Source organism: Paramisgurnus dabryanus, chromosome 24, assembly GCF_030506205.2.
Source record: "Paramisgurnus dabryanus chromosome 24, PD_genome_1.1, whole genome shotgun sequence".
Lineage (NCBI taxonomy): Eukaryota > Metazoa > Chordata > Actinopteri > Cypriniformes > Cobitidae > Paramisgurnus > Paramisgurnus dabryanus.
The window spans coordinates 16,661,296-16,685,518 of record NC_133360.1 but is presented as its reverse complement, the minus strand read 5'-3'; the positions used below and the strand labels follow the sequence as shown (position 1 = coordinate 16,685,518).

General features: G+C 35.7%; 1 protein-coding gene and 1 long non-coding RNA gene across 3 annotated transcripts in view; one reads left to right on the top strand and one right to left on the bottom strand.

The window, feature by feature from the left end:
• LOC135729598 (uncharacterized) overlaps positions 1-24,223 on the top strand; it is a 548,602-nt gene that overhangs the window by 468,316 nt on the left and 56,063 nt on the right. The gene's annotated exons all lie outside the window — the stretch shown is intronic.
• LOC135737816 (uncharacterized) lies at positions 9,325-14,286 on the bottom strand. Its single transcript, XR_012335954.1, has 6 exons — positions 13,678-14,286; positions 12,911-12,938; positions 11,968-12,075; positions 11,457-11,624; positions 11,179-11,274; positions 9,325-10,108 (listed from the first exon to the last, which is right to left on the bottom strand). It is a non-coding gene; the product is annotated as an uncharacterized lncRNA (long non-coding RNA).

Here is a 24,223-nt window from a genome sequence, read left to right as displayed (position 1 = left end):
TACTGTAGCATTCCTATAGCTTAATTGGTAGAGCATTGTATTAGGAGAGCAAAGGGTCAGAGGTTCGATCTCCAGGGAACACAAATACTGATTAAAAATGAATAGCTTGAATGCACTGCAGCTTTGGATTAAAAAGCATCAACCAAATTCATAAATGTAAATGCAAAGCACTCTGCCGAACCCCCAAAATGCATGTTAAAATTATGCATGGGGATTTGCATAATAAGAGCTTTAGCCCTATTGTCTAACTGAGTTGGTGCAGCCAGCAAAGTAAAATAATTAACTAGCGCTTATTTCAAATCGTTTTAGATTTATGAATCTCATTGTTTCTGTTTTAGCAGCGATTGATTATTTAATATTCAAAACCTACATTAGTAAGCATGAGCACAATTAGCGATTATACTGTATCATAATGAAGTCATCATTATCATAACAACACATTCTCAGAAAGAAATTGATTGAGAGACAAAACAAAACTGACAAACTAACCAATAACTGGTTATCCATTGTCATTTGTAACATACTAGCCAATTTCTTTTATATTTTTATACTGTGGAAGAAACTAAGCCCCTAAAGCTTATGTCTGCTGTGCATGCATCAGAGATCACAGTGTTTCAAATGAAGCAAGCTCTATCAGGACCGGATGCCTTTACAGAAAAGAAATAATGAATTTAAATCCTCTTTGATTGAAATTACAGTTCTTTAATTTTTTTTACATGTTTTTGCAAATGAAATTACATGTATTTGCAAATGAGCGTTTTTGTTTTTGAACAGAGTTTTATTTTAAGAATCAATTGAGTTTTTTTTACCTGCAAAAATTTCTGAATTAATATGGTGAACCTACACTCATAATTCAACTAGACGTGCTTTAACCTATGCTGGGTTGTTTCAGCCCAAAGTAATGGATTGTTTTAACCCCTTGTTGGGTCAAATAAATCTTTAATTTAACCCAACAGCTGGGTATAATTACCACTTTACAGTAAGTGCTATATAGCACCTATGTAGTGCTATAGCACCACTTATGGTTCAACATAGCTGCTACTGTATCACTTAAAGTGGATCCCTTATGATTACAAGCCAGTGAACCACTTTTAACACAATTTATATAATGCAGTTTGTGCTGTATCTGTATAAATGATACACAATAATGTTATTTTGTGTGCCAAAAGAGCTCACTACCTAAGCTAATTTCCATTAATCATTTGCATTCCGACGTGTAGACCATGGCAGACATCCAGGTCCGGTTTGAGCCACCGGCCACGTGCCAATGATATATTCTGTTTAAAATATTTATAGTTAAGAACATGGATCGCATATGTTAAAGCACTGGTGTTTGAAGGCAAACAAAATTTCCCTAAATAAAGTAAATTGAAAAATCGACTTTGTTGTATTTAATACGTTAGGATTAAATAAACAATTAACCCCAAGCTGGAGATTTCCCTGGGGATGGAATCAACTCTCCACTGTTTTAGCAAAATTCACTGTCTGCGTGCAATGCACTTTCCCTGTAACAGTTGCTAATGATGTGAAGTGCTTTCTGTCAGAGATAAAACTATAAAACATTTTTATTCAACATAGAACTGTGAATCACAACACTCTCTGTTGATATCTATGGAGGACGAGGAGTGCAAAAATTAAAAATAAATAAATAAATAAATAAATGTACAAAGAAATATATAAAACAAACATAAATAAATAAATACAAAAATAAATATGCATAGAAATATAAAAAACAAACATAAATGATTATTGCAACTTTGATTTCTTTATTTTTGTATTAAAATATTTTTAAACCTTTTATTTAATTCTGTATTTAATTATACATTTTTATTTATTCTTTTATTAATTTCCACATTAATGTATTTATTTATGTATTTATGTGAACATTTAATTATTTTTTTACATTTATTTATTTATACATTTATTTATTTAAACGTTTATTTATTTCTACATTTATTTTTTCCACATGTATTTATTTATACATGTATTTATTTCCACACGTATTTATTTCTACATTTCTGTGTCTAATATGTTAATGAGGAGGGGCGTGTTTTTCTTCAGCCGTAGCAATGGAGCACAGAGTGGCAATGCTACAGTAGTGTATACACGTGTTCTGAGGCCACAACAGTCACATCTTTTGCTCTTACAAAAGGAGTGTGGACGTGATTTTGAGTGTGGTGCAAGTGAAATGGATGTTGAGAGAGGTGGGCGAAATGGCAAAAATCACCGTTTAAGTAATTTAATATCACTGTTTCTGTATGTATTTACAGGATAAGCATGCATATTCTTTACCCTGAACATCGCGTATCCGTTCGGGATTCTTGCACACATTACAGAAACCGCATCTTTAACAGGTCTGGTAACAGTGAGACACGATAGGGTGTGCACATGAAATACACTGATCATATTTAATAAACGCCATATGCAGCTGATAGATCATTGATAGAGCTTGATGTCAACGAGGTTTATGCACGATAAGGAGAAAAACCACACGCACTTTCACTGATGCCCACAAGCATATTGAATATTGCATTTGAAACGCGACTGAAAATCACTTTAACATTTGCGTTTCTTAATTTTGTATGAACAACGTGTGATGTAATCATTCATATGCCTGAGATGTGGGCTCAGTCTCCTCTTCCAACGTGCCTCTCAAACAACAGCGCAAGTTGAAACACACGGCTCGTCCAGTCGGACACCTCGCTATCAGCAGGCAATGGTCATTGCTTTCTGTCCTTTACACATCATAAAGTTATGGCAAAATGCAGGCGTATGTAAAGGCAAGCAGATAGGCATAGAATATAAAGGCAACAATTTCGCGTTAAGTGTTCTCCAATAGTAAAACATAAAGACACTGCATTACGCGGAGTAAGACAGTGATATTAAAAGACAAAATTCAGTTCACGCTTTAAAACATAACATGTACAGGCAATAGCTGAGACCGAAATATGAAAGCGACCCGATAAATACAGTGTTTTCACGTCCTATCGAATGATAAGAAAATGCTTCTCTACGGTTCATTATAAAATTCATACATAATGTCCTAGTAGTGCATCACATAACGTTTTCATCATCTCACAGGTTATAAAGTTTGTAGCAATCTAGCTTTCAATATTTTTCTGTCATTTGGCTGAGGTTGTAACTGGAAGGAGGATACTTTCTAGGCTACTGTATGTCTGTCAGAACAGGATCACTTTATTACACTGAACCACACTATTTAGTACAATTACAAAATAAATATGAACATATGATATCGAAGCCTTTACAATAATAACATACATGATATGATATCAAGCATAATAAAACTAAAAAGCAATAAAAACTGTAATGACAGCATGTGGTATGACATTAAATAATGAATCATTCCACATAAAACAATTTTCCATCTTGCAGCGTAACTTAAATAACTAAGATATAAGGAAGCAGGATGGACTTATACATCGTGGTAGCCTATTATTACCAAAAACCCGAAATATGAAAAAACTCTGAGGTAACTCTGAGGTAAACCGTGCCAAATGCGCTATTTTAACCGTTCACAATAAATACTCTTAATAGTGACAAAGAAACATAACTGAAACAGGTTTTAATTGACAAAGATTGTATTTACAACTGGTGTATACTCACATTCATGCAATGACGCACACAAAAACACAAATATCTGTACGAATGCTGCTGTTCACAGCGCACATCTAGCCCCACTATGCAATAATGATGATTGACAGATGTGCTAATATTCGTCTTTCCAACATTTGGCCAAACATAAAATATGTTTATAAAACTATAAGATAGTATTGTCTATGACTCGACAAAAAATGCTAGACAAAAACTTCTCTCCACTCCTCACATACATGAAACAGACTTCGGTGTTTGCCGGGTAAAGAAAATGCTGTACATGTTTGTAAAATTAGTTTGGCTACTCTTGCATTATACAAGCAGTTATGACAGAGACGCTCCAAAATGTGTGAGGCATTTCATTCACTGAAGAGGCATGGTAGGTTTGAGAGTTCGTGTCGGTCCCGACCATTTGCCTGCTGATAGAAGCGAGGCGTCCGACTGGACAAGCCGTAACTTGCGCTGGTGTTTGAGAGGGGCACGTTGGAAGAGGAGACTGAGCCCACATCTCAGGCATATGAATGATTACATCACGCGTTGTTCATACAAAATTAAGAAACGCGAATGTTAAAGTGATTTTCAGTCGCGTTTCAAACACAATATTCAATATGCTTGTGGGCATCAGTGAAAGTGCATGTGGTTTTTCTCCTTATCGTGCACAATCCTCGTTGACATCAAGCTCTATCAATGATATCAGCTGCATATGGCGTTTATTAAATATGATCAGTGTATTTCGTGTGCACACCCTATCGTGTCTCAGTGTCTGTTACCAAAGATGGGGTTTCTGTAATGTGTGCAAGAATCCCGAATGGATGTTTATAACGCGATGTTCGGGGTAAAGAATATGCATGCTTATCCTGTAAATACATACAGAAACAGTGATATTAAATTACTTAAACAGTGATTTTTGCCATTTCGCCCACCTCTCTCAACATCCATTTCACTTGCACCACACTCAAAATCACGTCCACACTCCTTTTGTAAGAGCAAAAGATGTGACTGTTGTGGCCTCAGAACACGTGTATACACTACTGTAGCATTGCCACTCTGTGCTCCATTGCTACGGCTGAAGAAAAACACGCCCCTCCTCATTAACATATTAGACACAGAAATGTAGAAATAAATACGTGTGGAAATAAATACATGTATAAATAAATACATGTGGAAAAAATAAATGTAGAAATAAATAAACGTTTAAATAAATAAATGTATAAATAAATAAATGTAAAAAAATAATTAAATGTTCACATAAATACATAAATAAATACATTAATGTGGAAATGAATAAAAGAATAAATAAAAATGTATAATTAAATACAGAATTAAATAAAAGTTTTAAAAGTATTTTAATACAAAAATAAAGAAATCAAAGTTGCAATAATCATTTATGTTTGTTTTTTATATTTCCCTGCATATTTATTTTTGTATTTATTTATTTATGTTTGTTTTATATATTTCTTTGTACATGTATTTATTTATTTATTTATTTATTTTTAATTTTTGCACTCCTCGTCCTCCATAGATATCCGGTACTGTAAGCAGGTCATAAATGGGACCCTGTCTGAAATGAAATCCAGGCTAAAGTCTCATAATTTAATTCTGAGATTAGGAGCATCCAAGTTTGATTTCACTCATTGTTTATACATTTCAATCTTTGCATGACCTTACTCAGTCAATATTAAAGATATCAAGGTTATATTTCAACAGAGTCTGGATTTACACTACTTAATCCTAATTTCCGTTTGTTGACTATATCCGATTTTTTGACTTTGTGAAACATTTCAAGGTAGATATACTGAACCTAAACACCTTAAGAAGAGAGATAGTAAAACGTCACGATATGCAGTGGACACATACAAAATTATTATACATTATGTAATAAAAAAATTATATGCTTTATTTCTGTAACAAGACACTTCAGCATTACACCAATAAGCTAATCCATGAATGAGGCCTGAAACTGATCTGAAAATATCTGAGAAAATCTTATCAGAGACCACAAACATTATGAAAAAAATCCATGATTTACCAATTGTGCTCCTATATAATGTGTGGATTGCCGTAATGTGGTCATCACAGCACACCACACTACACATCTTCAAAATCCCTTCAGAAAAAAACAACTACGTAATTCTCGATATAGAACATAGGAAATCTCACGTAAAACTTGCAATGTCTCTCGGGGTCACATGTGACTTCATAGTAAACAAACACGAAGGAAGCTGCTCTTTAAACCTCTCTGATGTCTATATCACTTTGGACTACGCCTGCTGTGCCATGACTGCAATTGTTGTCTTTCATCTGCTCGCTTTCTGGTTGGGTATTGTTTTGTTTCACATCTACAGCATGCGTGTGCGTTTGTCCTTGAGGTTCCCTCCAAGCTCTCCTGATTTTGCCAAGTGGTTGATGTCCTCAGGGCAACATTATGTTGACCCTGGGACAACATTTTAATCAACCAATCAGATTTCAGAAATAAGTTTATAGTTTGTTTAAGCATACAACCAGGATTAGCTTTCACATATCATGTCCCTCTGATTTTACTGATTGAACAGGTTGTCATCAGATGGATTTCAGAAATTCTTTCAGAAAGTCTTTCTCATAAATAAACAACTTTTCATCTCAGCCAGGCTATTTTCAATGCGGTGCTATTGTTAAGTTTGGGAAACGGCTAACTTTAACAAGCTGTTAAATAATGGAGGTTTCTCGGATCAGACACGTCCGTGGCTGCTTCAAAAACTTGTAACAGATGATTATTGTAAATATAGCTCAAAAGACCTGATGGATGTTGTACTTTGGACTCATTTTAGCTTTTTATCCACCATGTTCTTGAACCTTCCACATCATCTGACAGTTTTATAAAAAAAAACATCTGTGTTGCTATGAGAGTTTATATTTTAGCAAGCTTACATCTTCTGTATATTTCCTGTTAACATCTAAAGAAAACATTTTTTATAATGGTAATCAATATGGCATGGTTACCACATTTGTACTATAATTAAGCCATGTTTAATTTTGTAAGACAGGGTTAATGTGCTGGGCTGGTTTCCAGGGTGTTTTCCACTGAATTTCAAATTCAGTCTGATCCAAATTAAGACAACATTTATTAGCTGGTATACAGCTAAATCAGTATAGATTAGGGATGGGAATCGAGAACCGGTTCTACTTAAGAACCGGTTCCCAGTGAATCGATTCCTTTGAACCGTAAGCATGCCTGCTTAACGATTCCGCTTATCGGTTCCGCTCGTTGCAAATGACGTCACACACACGCTGTGTTGTTTTGGTTTAGAATGCAGCAAACATTGCATCGAGGCAGAACGATCCAAAGTTTGGTTATATATTTGTGGTGGGCAGAGCGAGGCTTCGCGAAACACTGAAACAGTTGAATCAGTAACTTATATTTCACGCGAACATAAGACAATACGGTCGCGTTGCAGGACTGTCGCGTGTTTGATACACTATACACAACAACACCAGTGAGTCAAGCACCAGCGGAGCTAACGGGACGCCATCTGTTATTAATGCAGAAGGTAATGTGTTAATGTTAATGTGAGCGCCATTTCATTATGTAAACTTTTACTATACGGATAATCTCCGGTGTCATAGTCCATCAAATTGCTAACGGCCAGAGTCTGGCTGGCTCTCACACTGGCTCAGAGAGATTGCAGAAAGTATCTCTCGTGGACCTCTAGCTACTCCGTTTACAGAGGCAGGAAGGAATAAAATGACCGAGGCGAGGATAAACACATTTCACCGAGCAGTAGAGGCGGACACTACTTAAGTATTTCTACTTAAAAGTACATTTTCAAGTATTTGTATTTTATCAGTGTTTTTGTATTTTTTTGAAAACATACATTCCAAATATTATCATAATTTTGACTCCACTACATTTCATAATTTCAAGTTTTTGGTTTATATTTCATATTTAAGTACATTAAAAATCTAGTAATGTTTTTTACTTTCACTTAAGAAAAGTAAAAGTACACAATTTTTATGTAATTATGTATTAAATCAATTTTAATATGCAATATAAATACACAGTATGATTCTATGCTTTAGAATGTAGTGAACATTTGTTTGTAAAGTAAAGTAATTTTTTTCCAAGATAACACTCTCATAAAGCACAGATGCTTGGAAAATGAAACTAAAATACTCAAGTAGTGTCCCCCTCTGCCTAGCAGTGACTAAGTTTGTGGTAAAGGGTTTGCATCCGTTTGCCACAGTAGATGCCTCTGCATTTCGGTAGGTTTATTTGCTGTATTTTGTCCAGCATCATGTCTTTAAAAGAAAATAACAAATGCATGCATGACCAAAAGTTGCAGGTTTTATGTCAGTCTAGTTCTGTTTTATTAATTCCTAGTCCTATATCACATTTACTGGTTGAGAACTGCCCTAGACTATAGGTCCCTGGACTTTACTTTAAGAAGTAGCTCACCTGCTTTTAAGTTTGTTCATGAGGTTGCTACACATAATGTGTGTATACTCTGTTCTGTGTCTTCTGAACAGATATTAGAGCGAGTTAATACAAACATACAAATTTGTACTTATTCCCTCACCCAATGATAATCGATAAGAGAATCGATAAGGAATCGGATCGATAAGCAACATCGATAATGGAATCGGAATCGTTAAATTCTTATCAATTCCCATCCCTAGTATAGATCATATCATATATTAAGATGCATGAAAAACATGCTAGTAAGACATACATAGATTAACTTTTAATGAATATATTGCATATATATTAAATATGATGCGCGAACCTCCCAGCTGGCGGGTTTCCTTTGATTTCGTGTGCATTCAGGTATGCGCTGAATTTCTCTACGCTCTTGAGAGTGTGCACGCAATTAATATCTCTTCAATCACTTCCATGCTATTGTTTTATCTTTCCCGAAGTGTGTATGCACTCAGACTGCGTCCTCTTGTGCATTTGCAAATCCATCAGCTCTCGCGCGCTCTCTGGAAGGTGACGCTTTGGTCCGCAATGCTCCGCTGATCACGCGCGCGTCTCTACAAACAGTCTATGTGCATTGCGCTGGGTGCAGAATGCTCATGGGAGTTGTAGTTTCCCAGTGTCGAATTGAGCATTGTTTATCATTTTGCATAACTTTTAAGAAAACTACAATAAAAAAACTATATTCAACCTGCCAAAGTTGCTAGTGGGATTGGCTGTCTTACCCACCACAGCCGAAATCTACCCGCATTTGGCGGGTTGCCGGGTGTTAAAGGAATATTCCATTTTCTTAAAAGAAAAATCCAGATAATTTACTCACCAATTATTTCATCCAAAATGTTGATGTCTTTCTTTGTTCAGTCGAGAAGAAATTATGTTTTTTGAGGAAAACATTGCAGGATTTTTCTAATTTTAATGGACTTTAATAGAGCCCAACATTTAATACTTAACTCAACACTTAACAGTTTTTTTCAACGGAGTTTCAAAGGTCTATAAACGATCTCAAACGAGGCATTAGGGTCTTATCTAGCGAAACGATTGTCATTTTTGACAAGAAAAATAAAAAATATGCTCTTTTAAACCACAACTTTTCGTCTAGGTCTGATCCAGCGCAACCTAACGTAAATGCGTAGTGACGTAGGGAGGTCACGTGTTACATACACTGTAAACCCAAATTAGTAAGCAGAACTCAAAAAAATTAAGGCAACTCGTTGCCTCAAAATTTTTAAGTTCATGAACTTAAAACACAATTTCTTTTAGAGGTTAAATATTTTGATTACTTGTAACATAAACCTTTTGATTATAATTAAATTAAAAGTTCTTATTAAAGTCTACTCAATAATTTTCAGTTACATTGACTCATGGCATTAAGTTAACATTACTAAAAAAAATAAGTACACAAAGAAGCACTTTTAAGTTATGTAAACTCAATGTTTTTATTTTTGTTCAGTTTTTTTTTAATTACACATTACTCAAAACCTTTGACACACAAAACTCAAAATCACATGGCTCAAAACTTAATTTTTTTGAGGCAACTCGTTGCCTCAAATATTTTGAGTACAGACAACTTAAACAGTTTGAATTACATTGTGTTTCACAAAATTTTTGCCCTTTCCATTTAAAATGGCAGTGTCAATTTAAAAGACCAACACAGACAACAATTCAAGTCACAAATACCATTTGAAAATACAAAGGCACATTGTGCATATTGTGAAGAAAACACATTTTTAGATACATTTCTACATACACATCAAGTCCTTTTTGAGACTCTGTTACTTGGATGACACTTTTCCATCATCAAGGCAAGTAACATTTGAGTGAATTCAAGTGTGTTGTCAGTCGCCTGGGATAGCTGAGGTGTAGTGCATAGATCAGTCCAAACATTACCAGAAAGGCATCAGTAAATCTGTAGAGGTTGACCAAATCTCGCTTTCAACGATGACAGATTTTCTCAGGCTGGAAGTGAACTGGACTTGTGTCGTCATCTATGATGACTGTAAGGAGGGCCTTTACAACATCTTAAAGCTCTGGCTCATCAGATGTGTCCTGCAAAATAAAACAGATATTAAAGCAAAAACTGGTTACACATGGCAAATACCAAGGGTAAATAGTTTATTAATTAATTTTTGACAAATTTTCAATTATTTACAGCAGATTTAGTGCAAAAATAAAGGCATAAATCTAGTCATGACATATGTTAAACAAACAATATTGCTACAGAACAACAGACAGAAAGTGATTTTAAAAGATGTGTGAACAAGGAACACATCAGTGTTCTAAAGGAGCCAGCCAAGCTACCAGTACATTCAAGTTGATAATATGCTCCAAAACCTATAAAGATAAATGCCTTATCTTGTTTAAAGAGCACCTATTATCCGATTCATGATTTAAATTTTTTGGGGGGGGGGGTTGTCAGTGTGTATTAGTACATGTTAAGTAATCGATGACGCAAGTTATCCTCTCCAACTTAAATCTCTTTTCTTGACTACTACAAACACATGGATTGTAGGCAACAGTTTACTTCCATGGCCTGTTGACGTGAACACGACGGTCATTATCATAATCCCGCCTGTTTCTGACTCACAGCCTGTAAAGAATTTTTAAAGATTTAAAGAAGACTTAACCATGACTCAATCACGAGTTTTGTGCAGTTCAGAATAGCGCTTGTTTGTTACGCAGAACATAACAGATTGGTAAGGTAAGGATACTAAAACGTTAAAACCATGCCTGCATTTGTGATCGTAGAAGCGACAAACAACCAGCGCTACTCTGCACTGCTCAAAACTTGTGTTTGAATCATGGTTTAGTCAGTAGTAAATTCTTTAAATATGAAAACATAAGCGGGCGGGATTATGATAATGACCGTCGAGTCCAGATCAACAGGCTTAGGAAGTAAACTGTTGCCTACAATCCATGTGTTTGTTGTAATCCAAGAAAAGAGATTTAAGTTGGACACAATAACTCACGTCATTGTTTACATTGGGATTTGTACATTTTGCATATCATTAACATGTACTAATACACACTTACACACCAAAGGAAATGTAAAATCATGAAAAACATGTTCTTCTATTAATAGTAGTGTATATTTTCCAAAAAAAAAAAAAAACACTCACTGTGCAGGTCCTGAAGAACCCTGAGACGTCCTCATGTCGATAGACTGGAAGGAGATGAAGAGCAGTGATACACTTGGTGTGTATGTCACGTACCTCCTATAATGATAAAACACCATGGAACATAACTGAACTGTAAATGTTAAACTTGTAATGCAATCAGACAAATAAGTGAAGAAAATGTAGCATTCAAAATTGAATCATTTAACTTGTCAAATGCTTTTCAACTTTCCTCTTTCAATTAAGAATTACATCCATAAAATATTTAACAATATCTTTACCTGTTAATCGTAGATTCTTAGGATTTCAGTCAAAGCATTTGATGTCTTCCCAATTTTGGTTGTCTTTCTAGACTGATGACTTTTTTCAGAAAGAAGATGTCGGTCAAGCTCAGAGCAGAATATGTTGGGCAGGTTCTGTATTGTAATTCGTTGGAAGTCTAAATACACCTACATTTTTAAACAAAGACAACACAGTTATTTTAATTATGTGAATCTGGTAAATTTAACCCTCCCATAAAGCATAAAACAGCCCCTGAATGTGGTATAGGTCAGTGGTTCTTAACGTTATTCCTGGAGGCCCACTGCCCTGCACATTTTGTATGTCTCTTTTGTCTGACAGACTCAGTTCAGTTCATGGAGATCTCTTCTAATGAGCCTATGATTTCAGGTGTGTTAAATAAGGGAGACATACAAAATGTGCAGGGCAGTGGGCCTCCAGGAATAACGTTAAGAACCACTGGTATAGGTTATCAGGAAAGGAATAACAAGAAAAAGTGCCACTACACATTACCTCAGACTCTATTTGAGTGCAGGCCAGAGTTCCATGAGGTTTTTCACTGGTGGGCATGTCTTCACTATGGTCTGTCACCGCAGGTCAAATGCTGTCTGCATCATCTTTCTTATAAGTGAAGAGGATGAAATATAAATCTTTAATGAAAGCGTGTCATATTTGTAGTTGTAATGTAACATTCATTTCAAATTTGGTTCCTATTTGACCGAGAAAAGGAGTGTTTGTAGTCTCACCCATAGATATGTATAAAGGCTAGATGTCTTACGGCAGAGTCTCTAACGTCCTCACCTGGTGGCCATCTTACCTCAGACAGTTTGCTCACTCTGAGCATTGAGTTTAATGGTGCAGGTACTTTTAAATGACCATAACTTGCACAATGCTATACCAATTTTCAAACGGTTTGGTTTCTTACAAACATTATTAACGGGGCTATAATTCTGGATGCTTCAACATTTTTCATGAATTTTTTCTATTTTTTTTTAGTATAAGCATGCAGTGTCATAGGTACATCTTTGACGTTTATAACAAACCGTTTGAAAATCTGTACAAAATTAATCAAGTTATGGTTATTTAAAAGTACCTATACCGTTAAAACTCAATGCTACGAGTGAGCGTCATGTGGTAAGATGGCCGCCAAAATGCGGACGTTCCACTCAATTGGCCAGCAGCACGGGCGAGAAATCTAGCCTTTATACATATCTATGGTCTCACCCCCTCAACAAAGATATTGGACTTCCTGCTTTCAATGATGCAAAATTATGATTTTTACATAATTGAAAGAAGGAAGTGCAACACTGAAATCTGTATTTCTCCGTGGCAACTGAGAAAATGATGCACGACCATTGAAAAACATGTTCTAACTATACAAAGCTTAATGCAAATGGGTGAAGTGTCCCTTTAAATATTTGCAATCTGTCAGTAAAAGAAGATGAGCACAACTTACAATGCCAAATCATTTTGCAGCCAGCCACCTGAAAGGCAAACAAAATGCATGTTAGCAAGTGTATAGCTCCATTAAATCAGGAAACTTGAAACAGTTTGAGTAGAATTCCTCATACTTAATACTGAGTAACGTATAAGTTAACCAACAGTTTACATGATTATTAAACTTCCGAACACATGTGAAGGCAGCAAAAGTTAAAACTTTAGACCTATTTCTACGGTCTGATTAAGTGATTATCATTACATGCATCTTGCGTCTTTATATATTTTCTGCTTTTGTTGTCAGTTCTGTTTCATAACCAAGACATCGATGATAAACACACACCATAAAGAACTGAGATTTTGGCTTTATTTTATCACACACACAGCGCATGCACAGCTTATGTCTTTGTAACCATGTGTTTATTTACATACGAACTATGTTCGTGCTTATATATCCAAACAGTTGATAACAGTGACAGGTTTTAAAAACGCTGACCGCCATAGGTTGATCTGAATATGCTGCTTCTCCCTTCCGAATCACACACTATACACTTTAATGTTTAATCACACACGCGAGAAAAGCGAGACCACGCGGGGCAGTACTGACGTGTTTCCCACTAAAGGAAAGCGACGGTTTATCCAAAACCCAGCCGCCACGGCAACGCGACTTCGGTGTTTCCAGGTTATTTACTTTATGTCCACATCAGACAACATTGGCAACGGCTGTTTTTTTGTATCGCGGGACGCAATCAACTGTTCATTAGAAAAAACACATTTAACACTTACCGTGAAACCGATGGTGCTGATTACTGCCGACAGCTTGAAGTTCGAATGCAGTCAATTGTGGCGCCAAGCCGCCAACGTCATTCCCACGTTGCGCGTTCCGGTTCTCACGCACGCGCTGATCTTGGACCACGTGAGTGTCGTAAGCCAGTAAAATGATGGACCTAACCTAATTCAAAATTAAACTTTTTTCAAACGTATATTAATGTTATCTGTGATAAATTCAAATAAACATCTAATGTTGAACCCACTGGCGTGGTCAATGAAATTACAATTCTGAGACCCTAATTTGAAGTGAATGTGTGTGTATATTTTAAATGTTAACCATTTTAAAATTTATATCATTTAATGACACTGACACACGCACGCACACGTTACTAATGTCAGACGCTTGACAGTTGAAACAACAAAAATAAGTACATTGAAATTATACTCTTAAGTGAAAATCAACTTAATCTGCAAATAGTTTCAGTAAATTAAAAATATTGAGTTTAATTTACTCACAATTTAAAAAAAGTCTCAGAAACGCAAAACATTTGAGTTAGTAGAACTTTTTTAGAAAATTAAGTTTATACTACTCAATCAATTTAATTATTTTGAGCATTTGGGTTTACAGTGTATATAAAACGCAAATTTGCGGACCATTGTAAACAATAAACTGACACAAAGACATTAATTAGTATCAGTTGACATACAACAACGTAGGAACGGTCCTCTTTCAACACATTTGTAAACACTGGGGCGGAGTTTCGCGTTCGTCTTCTGTGACCTCTTGACGTCATGACGTATTGCGTGGGGTCACATCACGCATCACAACCTGATCTAGACCAGAAGTTGTGGTTATAAGTGGATTTTTTTTCTTATCAAAAATGCTAGATAAGACCCTTTTGCCTCGTTTGGGATCGTTTATAGTCCTTTGAAACTCCGTTGAAAAAAACTGTTAAGTGTTGAGTTAAGTATTAAATATTGGGCTCTATTAAAGTCCATTAAAATGAGAAAAATCCTGCAATGTTTTCCTCAAAAAACATAATTTCTTCTCGACTGAACAAAGAAAGACATCAACGTTTTGGATGACATGGTGGTGAGTAAATTATCTGGATTTTTCTTTTAAGAAAATGGAATATTCCTTTAATGTCAAGCCCTGGTTACTAGCATTGCTAAGTGGGGAGTTTTGTGTGACCCAGGGATTTGAGTTCAATGTCAATGTGTTTATCAATATTTTTCACCAGGTTAAAGCATTTAATTAGCATTAAAAAAGCGCTTGATTAGCACTGAAAAAGCACACCTTTCTTCAACATGCCACAAATTTAATGGCCTGTACACATTGTGGGCTGATTTTGAATCAAATTAAGAGTTTTGTTCAGATCTGTCTCATATTGAAGAAACAGTTATTGTGATACTCAGCAACCAGCACTAATTAAAATCTCTGTGAGCTATGGCCTTACCCCTGTTACTCTATGCATATATGTCAAGTATGTCTGAGTGTGGACTGAATAAGGTTTGAGGTGGGGGGCGGGTTGGGTGTTATTATCTCACTGTAGATAAGTGCTGTCAGTACAAATTAAGCTTAGCTCAGAGCTGCCTGTCAGTGTTAACCCATGGCTTTCTCATAATTAATCACAGAGCAGGACAGATCCATACCTCCTTTCAAATGGCAGGATTGGAGCAGATGCCACAAGACATTAGTCAAAAATAGACATTGTAATAAATCATGCTGGCACCAGATTGGGGACATGGATGTATATGGATGTATAGGTCTGTTCTGTGTACTCACCAGCAGAAACTAAGTCTAAGAATACATGCTGAAAAATAGTTAAAATAGTGCTTTTTTGTTCGTTTTTGTTGGGTGGTAATGTGGGGAAAATAAGCAGGAATTTCAAATAATAAAGGAGATCTATTTAATATCTCAGTTGTTGAGGATAAAGGGAGAGTTAATTGGTAATTTAGGTCAAGCCTGGTTAGTACTTGGATGGGAGACTGCCTGGGAATACCAGGTGATGTAAGCTTTTAATATTTATTAAAATTTTCTTCATAAATGTGTCTTCCATTTAGCCAAAAATCAGCCAAACAAACCATTCATGTGTCCCATTTACTTCAATAGTATTCTTTTATCCTATAAAAGTGAATGGGGTTCATAATCAGTTTGGTTACAAATATATTCCTTTGTGTTGATCAGAACAAAGACATTTATACAGGTTTGTAACAACATGAGAGTTAAAAAAATTATAAAAGAATAAAACATTTTGGGTGAACTATCCCTTTAAATTCAGTGTTTGCTTGGATTTCACTTTTCATTAGGTAAAAATCTTAGGAATCTCATCAGAAAAAAAAATGGTTAAAAAATTATCCCAAGCTTTCACTTGAGCAGTAGCCTACCCTTTACAAAAAGTCCTAATACAGTATGTACCATTCACCCACTAAACATTAGACGTCTGATGGACATGCAGTTCATGTTTATATTCTGTCCGTCAGTCCAAGACCAATTCTGCTAGGTCTGCTATTTGGACAGCTAACCATGACCTCACTTAGATGTCAATATGCAGTTCAACATTTGAACACCTGACTAGGTTACTTTTTTAGTAGACGTGCAGAAAGTTTACATTAAATGCTGTAATTGAGATGTTGGTGACATGACAACTGGTGACTACTCAAATGACTTACAGTTTTTCTCCATTGTTTTGGCTCATTTCTTGAAACAGAAATTACATTCTCAAAACTCTAAGACAATTTGGCAAAACAGTCTTACAGTTCAGCTCAACACTATAGCTTACTTGCAAAAGCTCATATATTTCCCAAAAGTGTTCACTCATGCTTCAAAACTAAATTCCTTTCCCATATAAAGCGTCAGTGCCACAAAAATTGCAAATATCCTTCTCAACTGCTTTGGCTCATTTCTTGAAACAGACGGACGTTCTCAACACTCTTGGTGCTTTTGTCAAAATAAAGTGGATAGTTCGGCACAACAACATGGTTCACCTGCAAAAGCTCATACCTCTCACAAAACAGTTCACTCATGTGTCAAAACTAAATATCCTTCTCATTTTAACAGTCAGTGCCCCCAAAATGCATCGTCCCTTTGGCATTGTGTAAGCACTGCAAGTCGAAATGTTTAGATGTTTTATGAAATATCTCTTATGTCCACCTTTCAGTCTTAGCCCTTTATTGACAATGGTTACTGTACTGTTTTTTGTCTAGCTAACAGAATACAATTGTGTATAAAACTGAAAAAAATATGATTTTAGGGAAGGGTAGCCTCCAAGGTTTGACACCACACATTGCACTCACACTGCCAAGGAAATTGTAACGACTTTTATTCACACACAAAGTAACTTCCATACACCAGACCAAAATAAAATATATAAAGCATAATATACTCTAATATAAACACAAAAAACAATGAAAATTATATGCAGCCTGCTGTAAATAATGCGGGAGTTTCAGAACTAACATTTCTTAACTGGTCGCTGTCCTCACCTTCCCTATCCTGGCCACCATCCTCACCCTCCTGACCATCCACACGCTGCTGTCTGTCTGGCCACAGATTCTCATCCACATCACAGTGTATTACAGTTTTTCTCAGTCGCTTTGGTACATTTCTCGAATCATACTCATAATTTGCAAAACAGTAAGTGCATTTCTCAAAACAATTTGTACAAATAGCAAAACATCATGGATAACCTGCAAAAGCCACTCTTTTACTCAAAATACTTAGTTCATCTCTCAAAATTAAATATCTGTGTCAATGAACATGTCAGTGCCATCAGAATAACAAGTCATTGTGTCATTGTGTACGGATAAGACAGTCAAATTGTTTAGTCATGTTGTCAATATAACAGTTTACTCTGGAGGAATGTTCTGATGTAAACTATGGCTAAAGTTTTGATGACAAGTATTGTAAATTGTAAGTTACACCTTAGTATAAGTTATGTGTGAGTTTGATTGCAAGAGACTTGACAAAATTTACATTTACGCTTTTACTGTTTGTACTGTAATTCATTGAAAGACCATGTCATTGCCATAAAGAAAGATAAAGACAGCACTGCAAGCACTGCATAGCATAAAGAGGAAAAAAAGTAGAAATGTGAACATGATAGATGTCTAAAAGATGTCTAACCATAGCCCAAGAATAGATATACTTTTAGAACATGTAAAAGAAATGAAAGCAAACACCTTGAACACACTTTGCTTACATGTTGGAATATGGCAAAAATGGCATGTAACCAAATTCAAGGTTGTTTAGGGTAGAAGTGGATTACTCATAGCCGGACTATATTGGGTCCATAGTTAGCAGTCATTTCAATGTCTCGGTTTTTGCTTGTTGGGGATGTTTCTGTCTGTTAGAGAAAGTCAAGATTCACCTGGGAGCAATTTACCAATTCAAGACAGATTTAGAAAAAAATGTCTAATGGAAATGTATAGAAATATGTTTGACCATATCCTGTATTTTGAAAACATGTTCAACCATTTTGCATGTAAAGACTTATACTATGAACTAATGACTAAATGTTGTGTGGAGTGAGACTATTCAACAGAGACCCATTATAATACATTTTGATCAACATGACATAAGCAACTGATAATGTAGGAAAAAGCAGAGAATTGTACATAATCATTTGCATGGATGTACCAAAGCATTTGCAACTTTTTCAAAGAAATGATAAACTGCTTTTTTGATGTGCACAAGTGACACAATGATGTGAGAATTTAACAAGCTGTTTTGAGAATTTCAATTCTGATCTGAGAATTGTACCAAAGCGACTGAGAAAAACTGTATTCTCCCTTGCGATGCAACGAGGGAACAAAACGGCGTGCCTGTCGCAACCATCCCCTACACTGATCTCCTGTAATATCCTAACACGCAGCGTTCATCATGGAGCAGGGACCTTTGATTTTGAGCACTATGCTCATATATCTCCACCTCCTAGAGGAGAAAAACTCAATAGGATTGAGGAAAGGAGAGTAAGGTGGTAGGAACACCATGACCATCCTTGGGTGAGTAGTGAACCAGTCCCTGATTAGCAGGCCACTGTAGAAATTCACATTGTCCCATACAATTACATATTGTGGTAGGTGAGGCCCGACGAGACCTTTCTCATTTTGAGGGATCAAATCAAAATGAAGGCGGTCCAAGAAGATGAGGAGCTTCTGTGTATAGTATGGGCCAAGACTGGGGATGTGAGTGGCCACACCATTCTCAGATATTGCATCAAACATAGTAATATTGCCCCCTCACTGGCCTCGGACATCCACCGTGGCCCGGTGGGCAATAATTTTATGGCCACGTCTTCGGCCCTTGGCCAGGTTGAAGCCAGCTTCATCCACAAACACGAGGATGTGAGGGGCCTTGTTTCCTTCAAATGCCATTATTCTCTACAAAAGCGTAAACTCCTACTTTGTTAGTCAAGTTTTAGTTTTACCTGACTGTCAATTGCTGTAATAAATTTATCAAATGTTCAAAGCATTCATATATGTTATTCATGGTTTTATGTTCTTGACTAATTTTGCCAATTGAACAGACTATTGTGCATGTGATGACTTATACAATGAAATGACGCTGACACATTTTGGAGTGAACAACCATTAGACTGAGAATCAACCAATCAGTTTAGATCAAAAAGAACTATTCACTTGGAAATTGTGCTAAATGTAGGCTACCTGTACTTAATCAGTTGCAAAGATGTACTGAGCTATTGAGACATGTACTTAGATATTTGCAATTTGATGAGATGAATGAGAAATTCAATTCTGTTGTGAACACTTGCCAAGTGGTTTGGAGGTTTGTCCATGTTGTTTTGAGAATGTAATTTCTGTTTCAAGAAATGAGCCAAACCAATGGAGAAAAACTGTAATGAATGTTTATTGCTTTTACCTGTTTTTGTCACTCTGCCTGAGGAAGGCATGGGCAGAAATGCGTTGGAATGTTTATAGGCCTATACTTTATCTAAAGTAAAGGCATTTTAATTTAAAAGAGTGCCATGGTCATTCTAAGTTTTGTTTGATGGACTAAGATTAATACTAGACGGTCTAGTCTAGTCTAGTCTAGACCAAAGAGCACCTTGACTTATATTCTTTTGCCCTATGCGCACTCTTTCATTGGACTTTGTATGAATATAGGTTATTTGCAATTAAACATTATTTGTTATTTATTTATTTATTTTTAAATTTCCTGTTTTTCCTCTTAATTTACTGGTTACTTTTAAGTTTACCTGAATCGCAGTTTGTGTCCACATCATCTCTGATTGTGTTTAATGTGTTACATGTTATCAAGGCAAATGTGGGTTAGAAAAGGAAAATGAACTTGAACAGTACCACGTTCTGAAATGGGACTACAGATGCACAGATAGAAGCAGTATAAAAACATTTAAATGTAGAAAAGACATAAACAACGACAAAACGCGGCCTTAAGCATTTGGTGGCCCGTTTCAATAACTAATAAGGGGCCCTACCCACATAAAACATTATAGAGCAAAAAAAGAAAGGATTCCTGTTGGTTTGCATCAATTGTATATTATTTTATTATGTGCACTTTCAGCTTCACAAACAGGCAGCTCAACAGAAATTATCCACCTTATTTAATTAAAACTATATACAATTATAGATGGAATAAGCCTCGCCCTTTCATGGACGCAAACTTCTCTGCTTAATTGATTTGCACATTTTCAGCTGTCTGGGCTGACTTAAAAAATAAAACAGCTCAAACATCCCCTCAACTTCCCCCTGTCCTTCGGATGAGACGTTAAACTGAGGTCCTGACTCTCTGTGGTCATTAAAAATCCCAAGATGTCCTTCGAAAAGAGTAGGGGTGTGCAAACTTGCCCATTAGCCTACTAATCATCCCTCATACTAATTGGCTATATCACTCTATCTCCTCTCCACTAATAAGCTGGTGTGTGGTGGGAGTTATGACGCAATATGGCTGCTGTCACATCATCCAGGTGAATGCTGCACATTTGTGGTGGTTGAGGAGATTCCCCCGTTCATATGTAAAGCGCTTTGAGTACTGAGAAAAGCGCTATATAAATGTAAGGAATTATTATTATTATTATTAAAAGCGTGTTACTTGCTCAAAATGGATAGGTCATTCCTCAAAAGCAAGTATTCATGTCAATGAAAGTGTCAGTGTCATCAACATGAAAAGTCATGACTCCATTGTTTAAGAACAAGATAGTCAAATGGCTTTGTCATGTTTTCATTATGACAGTTTACTCTATAAATGTTTTCCAATGCAAAAAACATCTTGGTGGGACTACCTGAAAATGCTCAAGACAGGGCTATACACTATTTGCACAGCTATTTAAAAAAAAACAGTAAAGTTACACTGTATTACTGTATTTAGTGAGCTAACTGAGTACAAAACCCTGAATATGTATGTTTCACATTTTTACTGAATATGTTCTTTGCCATTCTAATTTGTTCACAGCATTGTGCAAAAGGAAAAATACGCCCTTATTTACAACAAACCCTTTGGGTAGAGCTGTGCACAACTGTAAACAATATTGCAGTAAATATTGGAACTGAACATACAACATACAGAGTACTGTAATCATTCTTGCACATCCAGACATTCATCTCTGTCTGGCCACATAATTTCAGAAATTGTTCATTTTTGGAGATATTTTTTGGGAAAAAAACGATTATTTTGACAAATAGTTTAACATTTTTGTATGTAATGACTCAAACAATGAAATGAGTATTATTAGTTTTATATGGAATGACTATTCAGCATTCACAAGCAGTGTTGGGAGTAACGCATTACAAAATATAATATATTACAGTAATATATTAGTTTTTGCTGTAACGCAGTAATATAACGCATTACTAATAAAATTTTGGTAATATTTTACTCGTTACAGTCTTAGTAACGAGCGCGTTACAACAATGCATTTCAAAAATAGTCGTGTTATTTTTTTATTTTTGACTAATGCGCGCGACCAGCATCCACACAGGAAAAAGCTGCGGGTAAAATAGTAATGTCTGCGTCCCAAACAGCATACTTCCATACTATATAGTAGGCGAAAAGCACTACTTCTCGTACTCTTTGCCTACTATATAGTATGGAAGTAGGCGGTTTGGGACGCAGCGTATGTCTGTTTCCAGGTGCTGTATGCAGCATGTTCATTCTTACTTTAATTTTGTATTTGACGCGTTTCTTAAAGAGCCGAATCTGGGAAGTCCGCGGCTGTATAAGCATTGACTAAAGTGGTCGCAATCAGGTCCGGTAGCGCCGCATACGCAAAATTCTGCGAATGAGAGCACTAAGTAAAAGCAACAGAAAGTTTCTATCGGTCTCCTGTGCTGCTTGAACCTCAGAAGTAAAGAGACTTTTAGAAATCTTGCCAGTAAAATCCATTTCACCACACCAGCAATGACAAGGTAAGCTAACGTTGCTATGGTTACAGTCCATATACATAATAGATTGCTAGGCTATTCCTATGCTATCTGCAGTTTTATTACAAACAGCAACCTAAACTACAACATAACATTAATGTAGACTTAAACATGGTTATTTAAATAGTACATTTAAACATCACTGGTTAAAGTTTTTACCAGCCTTTGTATGGGAGTCTTATTCATTGTTTGGCAAAAAGCAGTGTTCCTCTGTTTGTCTGTGTTTTATTAAGCAATTATATGTTAGCCTACATGTAATCCTTATATTGTACGTAAATTAGCTGTATTCCTTGAGGCCTGATCCTCCAATAGCACTTTTTGATAAGTTGGGTCAACCCAGTGCATGCCAGGTTTGTGCTGTGAATCTGAATTAAAAGTGAATTAAAGAATAGAAATGAAAAGAGGTTGCATGTCTTGCCATGTTAGTCTATAGGTTGCATTATAGTGGGCTCTAGCTTTATTGTGTTTGGTATGTGTACCATCATTTACCAGACTTTTACCAGATCATTTGTCCATGTTTATGACTCTGACAGTCATTGTTACTGTTTTTTACCACAAGTCTTCACTGTGCCTATTCAAAGCTCGAGGGCCAACACATAACTTCTAGATTTATAAGCATCAATAAACTACATTTTAACATTTTATAATGCCTAGTCATACTTCTGTTATTTTGATGAAAGTAACTCAAAAGTAACGCAAAAGTAGTGTAACTCATTACAGTTCAGAGTCAGTAATATTGTAATGTAACTAATTACTTTCAAATTACAGTAATTTGTAATATATAATGTATTACACTTTGGAAGTAACTTGCCCAACACTGATTAACTGTATCAAACTGTGACTGCTTGCGGAGGTAATAAATAATTAATTAATATCCACAGACATTTATTTAGATATTTTAGCAAAATAATGTTTATCTGGGAAATGTTAATATGGTAAATCTTGTTAAAAGTTAGCTACATGTGGTGTCTGTGCTTCAGCCTTCAACCCCGGTAACTTAAGTGAACAGCAATATGAACGTGATTTTATGATGCTAATGATAAGCATAAATAAAAGAAAAACGAATTTAATTTAGCGTTTTTAATTCCACAAAGCATTAATTCATGGTTGTTTTATTCATGCAAAGCTACGTTATTGGGACCGGATTTTATGGATCAGCGTAACTCTGTGAGGTCGTCTCTATTCTTGGACAAGCTGCATACATTGCTTTTAATATATCAACTTATTTAACATAACATACATTAATGCAAAAATAAGATGTGTTATAAATGCCTCATATGCAAAGTAAGTATACTCAAAGACCTTTTAATGAAGTCGCGTCGCCTTCATATTTGCTGTGCACGTTGCTGCTGCTGTGAGCTCCTCTCCTCAGATGCGTTCAGCGCGCATTTCTTAATTCTCTCGTTTATCGGTCAATCCGATATTACAAAACCGATATCCGATCATCGGAAAATGCTCAAATATCTGGGAAAATATCGGAAAACAGATATATGGGTCAATCTCTAATTATTGCTAATTTTGGTTCATGTAAACTAATTCATTTACTAATGTATTTAACAAATAAAACCTTAGTGTTATTATTTCAAATTTTACATTTTTGAATTCAAATTTAAATTCAACCATGATATTTGGGCTAACCACAATCATTTTATAGCTTTTGACAAAATGGTCTTATTTGCCAGCTTTAATTGCTCTTAAAAGTTGCTTAGGAAAAACTTCTGACAGTATGACACTAAAGCAACATCCTCATTTAAACTATAAAAGAGTAACATCAGAGCAATGAAAATTTATCTTGTGGCAAAAGGAAAACAGAGACTAAATTCTTCGTTTCCAAAGAAGAGACACCTGGCATGCTGGATAAAAAAGCCTGTAACACAGCCTGTAACACAGCTCAATCTTTTCTCATCTCAGTTAGCACTTGTTTGGGGGGGTGATCACACAGTCAAATTGCAAACTATAGTATCTGGAAGTGACAATGCTGTAACTTCATTCAAAGGATTTTCAATAGAAACATTTTACAGCTACAGCAAGAAGTCTAACTTTCTCGCTATTAAAAAAACATGGCTCATGTCAGTGGAGGCTGTTTCAAAGGCCTTATTCAGCATAGCATGAATAATTCATCACAAGAAAAGAATGCAGATTTCTCTAAACAGTGCAGACC